Source organism: Rhipicephalus sanguineus, chromosome 1 (assembly GCF_013339695.2).
Source record: "Rhipicephalus sanguineus isolate Rsan-2018 chromosome 1, BIME_Rsan_1.4, whole genome shotgun sequence".
NCBI lineage: Eukaryota > Metazoa > Arthropoda > Arachnida > Ixodida > Ixodidae > Rhipicephalus > Rhipicephalus sanguineus.
This window is the reverse complement of record NC_051176.1, coordinates 135399679-135405678: the sequence shown is the minus strand read 5'-3', so window position 1 is coordinate 135405678 and position 6000 is coordinate 135399679.

The following is a 6000-nucleotide window of genomic DNA, read 5'->3' as shown; positions in this document are numbered from 1 at the left end:
GAAGTACTAGAAGAATTAGCAGGTCTCTGAATGTAACTCAATGTTTAAATTTGCGACTAACTGGCATATTTAGTATGAATAGAGCTGCTTTTTCTGGTTATAACTTTTTATTGTTGAGAACCAACAGACAATAATGCCAAGAAAAGTATAGGGGGTGTTATCTGTAGTATTTAGAATATAAATGTGAATAAAGTAAAGTGGACGAAAAGACAACTTGCCGCCGGCAGGGACCGAACCTGCGACCTTCGAATAACGCGTCCGATGCTCTACCACTGAGCTACGGCGGCGGTCATCCTCCCGTCCACTTTATGGGGTATATATGTGCATTTAAATCTTGGAGTGTTAGTCAGCGCCAATCGCAGCCATGGCGGCGAGTGTGGAACACTCTTTTTCTGCCTTTCTGGCGTCACGTAGCACGTGATCTTTTTACGAGCTGGCAGCTGACCAATAATCCCTCGCATACTACCTGAAGGCATCAAGTCTGCCAGAACGAGACCCTTGCTATGAATGAAGGAAAGAATATGACTCTTAAGGGCTCGTTTTTCTTTGTTGGACACAATATTAATGAGAACCAACAGACAATAATGCCAAGAAAAGTATAGGGGGTGTTATCTGTAGTATTTAGAATATAAATGTGAATAAAGTAAAGTGGACGAAAAGACAACTTGCCGCCGGCAGGGACCGAACCTGCGACCTTCGAATAACGCGTCCGATGCTCTACCACTGAGCTACGGCGGTGGTCATCCTCCCGTCCACTTTATGGGGTATATATGTGCATTTAAATCTTGGAGTGTTAGTCAGCGCCAATCGCAGCCATGGCGGCGAGTGTGGAACACTCTTTTTCTGCCTTTCTGGCGTCACGTAGCACGTGATCTTTTTACGAGCTGGCAGCTGACCAATAATCCCTCGCATACTACCTGAAGGCATCAAGTCTGCCAGAACGAGACCCTTGCTATGAATGAAGGAAAGAATATGACTCTTAAGGGCTCGTTTTTCTTTGTTAGACACAATATTAATGAGAACCAACAGACAATAATGCCAAGAAAAGTATAGGGGGTGTTATCTGTAGTATTTAGAATATAAATGTGAATAAAGTAAAGTGGACGAAAAGACAACTTGCCGCCGGCAGGGACCGAACCTGCGACCTTCGAATAACGCGTCCGATGCTCTACCACTTAGCTACGGCGGCGGTCATCCTCCCGTCCACTTTATGGGGTATATATGTGCATTTAAATCTTGGAGTGTTAGTCAGCGCCAATCGCAGCCATGGCGGCGAGTGTGGAACACTCTTTTTCTGCCTTTCTGGCGTCACGTAGCACGTGATCTTTTTACGAGCTGGCAGCTGACCAATAATCCCTCGCATACTACCTGAAGGCATCAAGTCTGCCAGAACGAGACCCTTGCTATGAATGAAGGAAAGAATATGACTCTTAAGGGCTCGTTTTTCTTTGTTAGACACAATATTAATGAGAACCAACAGACAATAATGCCAAGAAAAGTATAGGGGGTGTTATCTGTAGTATTTAGAATATAAATGTGAATAAAGTAAAGTGGACGAAAAGACAACTTGCCGCCGGCAGGGACCGAACCTGCGACCTTCGAATAACATTTATATTCACATTTATATTCTAAATACTACAGATAACACCCCCTATACTTTTCTTGGCATTATTGTCTGTTGGTTCTCATTAATATTGTGTCTAACAAAGAAAAACGAGCCCTTAAGAGTCATATTCTTTCCTTCATTCATAGCAAGGGTCTCGTTCTGGCAGACTTGATGCCTTCAGGTAGTATGCGAGGGATTATTGGTCAGCTGCCAGCTCGTAAAAAGATCACGTGCTACGTGACGCCAGAAAGGCAGAAAAAGAGTGTTCCACACTCGCCGCCATGGCTGCGATTGGCGCTGACTAACACTCCAAGATTTAAATGCACATATATACCCCATAAAGTGGACGGGAGGATGACCGCCGCCGTAGCTCAGTGGTAGAGCATCGGACGCGTTATTCGAAGGTCGCAGGTTCGGTCCCTGCCGGCGGCAAGTTGTCTTTTCGTCCACTTTACTTTATTCACATTTATATTCTAAATACTACAGATAACACCCCCTATACTTTTCTTGGCATTATTGTCTGTTGGTTCTCATTAATATTGTGTCTAACAAAGAAAAACGAGCCCTTAAGAGTCATATTCTTTCCTTCAACTTTTTATTGTGACGTTCATGGGATCAATTATCTGCAGAATTGTTTGCATACTAATTGTTCATTGAATCTCCTTTCTCCTTTAAGAACCCCCAAACAATCTCAAATAATTGGTCTCCTTTTCCGCAATCAGCATGTTCTTCCCTCAAGCACGATGATGTTGTTATATCATTCGCTTTTTCAGTCTCTACTTAACTACTACTGCCACTTTATTTTTGTAGGACATCAACAGAAAACTTTAAAAAGTTACATATTTTGCAAGAAAAATTGTTAGAATTGTTGCAAATGTCCCTAGGTTACAACATACTAAAGAGCTTTTTCACAAATATAAAGTACTTCCGGTTGAAAAATTATATGAATATCGTTTATCTGTAGCTTTCATACGCGAAATAACCCAAAACACATCCTTTTTGCGACAGGTTTCTAATTTGTCAAAACGTGAACGCACCCACACAACTCGGCTAACTGATGAATGGATTGTTCAAACGTATAAGAAACAATATGGTTGGCAATTATTCGAAAATGAATTGCCACGACTTCTAAATAATTTATGCAGAAAGAACATCGTTCTAGAAAACAACACAAAAAATTTTTTGAACATTTCCTTAACTGAGACGCCTAATATTACTACACAATGCATTGCTTCTTGTTTGAATAAAATGTTAACATAATGTTGTCACGTTATATTTTTATAACATGATGAACATTTACTCTAATTACACTGTACATGATATTGTATTTTACTTGTTTTCATTTCGTATCCGCGACACAAATCACGGAGTTGTATTATACTGTCCTTTCTTTACTGCTTATTGTTGCATTTGCTTGTATTGTTCAGCTCATATTGTATTACCGCTTTCCACTATGTGAAACGTTCTTTATACCTTCTTTTCATGTGCCTGCGATACCGCCAAGGTGTTTGTTTGTTGTAGGTATCCACGGCGTTGCCAAGCTATAGAAAGATAGTTTTTACCGCGCGCTCCTTAGCTATCATGCTTTGTTCTGATGGCGAAAATAAACTGAATTGAATTGAACGTTAGACATTGTGTAACTTGGTTCATCTTGTCCGGAGTGCCATTATAAAAATAAAACATTATTTTTTTGGACCGAGACTAGCTAGTGGCTATCGGCGCACTCAGTGTTTGCACACTGTGTAATAAATGGAAAGAAGGAAAATTCAGTTCAGTTCACCAAATCTCTAAAAATCTGCAGTTATAGAAATTGACGCTGTAGTCATTCACAACTTCCTGCTGCAACAAAGGTATAGTTACGAAGGTGACGAGCACAGATCGCAATGCTCCAAAAATGTTCTAGCTGTCTTATTCTCGTGTATTTAACCTTATGAATGATAACTTAAGCATTTTTTTACTGCAGCGTCCACGCTAAAGTGAGAGTAGAATATAGCACTCATTTTTCATTCATAGGGTTCTTCAGCCTTTTCGTAAATACAAAATCATCCCAAGTGTCAACCAACGATGACATTCACAATCTCTTTTGCGCAAACGCAAAGTATCGTAGATTTATATGCACGACTGCTTGGTGCAGTATACACGCGGGCAGAAGGTCCGCCATTGTAATTTCTGTCTTCGTCGTCACAAAATCTTGTGAGCGACTTGAATTCTTGCGAGAATAGTGCATTTCAGACCATTTTTACGCATCTTTTAAGTTAAATATATATTGTCAATACAGCAAAACTTCAAGGCTCCACTGACTTTTTGATATATTCTCTATTTCTTTGTCCCCATTTTCACCGTGCGTAAACTTTTTTTCTCGCGTGATAACGTTAGGAGGGCAACGAGAAGTCATAATTAAGAAAGCATGCATGACTTGTGAAAAGCAGATATCTTAAAGGGGCCCTGAAAGATTTTTTGATTAATCATCGAATGACCCGAGTATGTCGTCATAGCGCCCTCGTATACGAGCGCGCTATGGCACGCGGTAAACGAAGGGATGGCACGTCAGCGCGCGTGATGAACTTGAGCGCGCGTCATGAAACGCGATCGCTCTCTCACGGTGCGATTCTGGTGTGCGCTGGTGTTGCGACTGTAATTTTAGCACACCACAGAGCACGGCGCCGGCACGTGGCGGCATCCCGTGGCAAGAAGCGCATCTGATCCAAACGACGCTCTTAATTTATATCAGCTCTCAGCCAGGTCTGGGCAAAGATACTTTGAAATTGTATCGCGATACGATACAAGATACTCAGGAAAGAAGTATTGGAGATACAGATACAAGATACTGCCGCAATAATTGTATCCGATACGATACTTGGCAATTGTATCTTAATATACTTCGATACATTCTCAAATTTGTAATTGTAGATCCATACAATATAGCAGCAAGTTGTCTCCTTGAAAATTTCTGAACTGTGACCTATTTAGTTTCACTTGCATGAAATGCCTGTTAGTATCTCAAAAGCTTTGCCCTTCTTGCTCAAAGTACATTAGTTTCCTTCCAAAACAACTTATTGTGTCTTCTTTTAGCTTCTTCACAGGACAACTCTTCGTACACTTCACTGACAGCGGTTCTTGCTTGTCATTTTCGTCGACGCTCAGCTTGCCGACCAGCTAGCGGGTTGCTAGCGTCAATAGGAAGCCTTCGCACGACGGCGCAAATACCGGTGTGGACTTTTATCTTGTGCGTAAAAGACAGTCTGCACAATACCGTATATCCGGACAGGTGTACAGCAGCAACAACGCTAATAGCGACTTTTCTTTCTTTCAGGGGGGGGGGGGGGGGGGAGTGACGTGGGGCGGGGAACGCATGATGTATACGGGGCTTGCGACCGTTCGCTAGCGGCCCGGCCGGCACACATGACCGTCACCGTTCCATTTGTTTTATTGCGATAGCAATTATATGGACAGTCTCGGGTGATTTTTGCCGTCGTCGTCACCGTCGCCATGCACCGTATATATATATATATATATATATATATATATATATATATATATATACACAAAAGCCACAAAGAAAAATAATTCAGAAAAAATTTCCGACGCGCGGGATCGAACGGGCGACCTCCACCTTTCCAGCGCGCGGCGTTAGACGGTTAGGCCACCAACAGCACCGTCTTTCAGCCTGCTAACGGCGAGCTATTTATATACACCACTTACATCGTGGCCTCCGAGATTAGCCGGCGGCGCGCCGTTGCTACGGCCGTTCCATTCGCACGCAGAGCGCGTAATCGGAGAGAGCGGCCGCCGCACCGCGGCGCGCGCTCCCCATGGCCCGCTTCCCCCGACGCGAGCACGCGCGGAGGGCGAAAGCTCGGCAATCGCAGCCTCTATGCGACGCGTAATAGAAAATTGCCGCCCACATACGTGCCGACTTTTTGAGACGGAACGCATTGCACACAACCGAGATATTTGTATTTCTCTTACTTTATACGTTGTCACATTGCGTTTTTGCATACGTGAAAAAGTCGCGCCTTTTACCCGTACCTTAGACGCTAAGCAGCGTTTGCGTCGAAATGAAACGCTAGCCATCACTTTCCACGGCGTTACGAGACGCGCGCCAAACCGGACGCTCCGCCCCCGTAGCTTTCCCTTCATTGCCACAGAAAGTTGTCCCCGAGTTTAGATGAAATATTCCGCGGTAGCAGCCTCTGTTGCCCAAATCGGTTTTAAACGACCATTAAAGTTGCATGCAAAAGCAAGGAGAAACTTTTTAATTACGTAACTGAACTTCTTTGTAGCTGCAGCAAGGCGTAGATGCACGTTGACTGCGTGCTACGTGCCAACACGGTTGATGTCGTGACTGAAATCACACGCTGTGTCAGGCAGACGAGCTAAACGAGCGCCGCGCG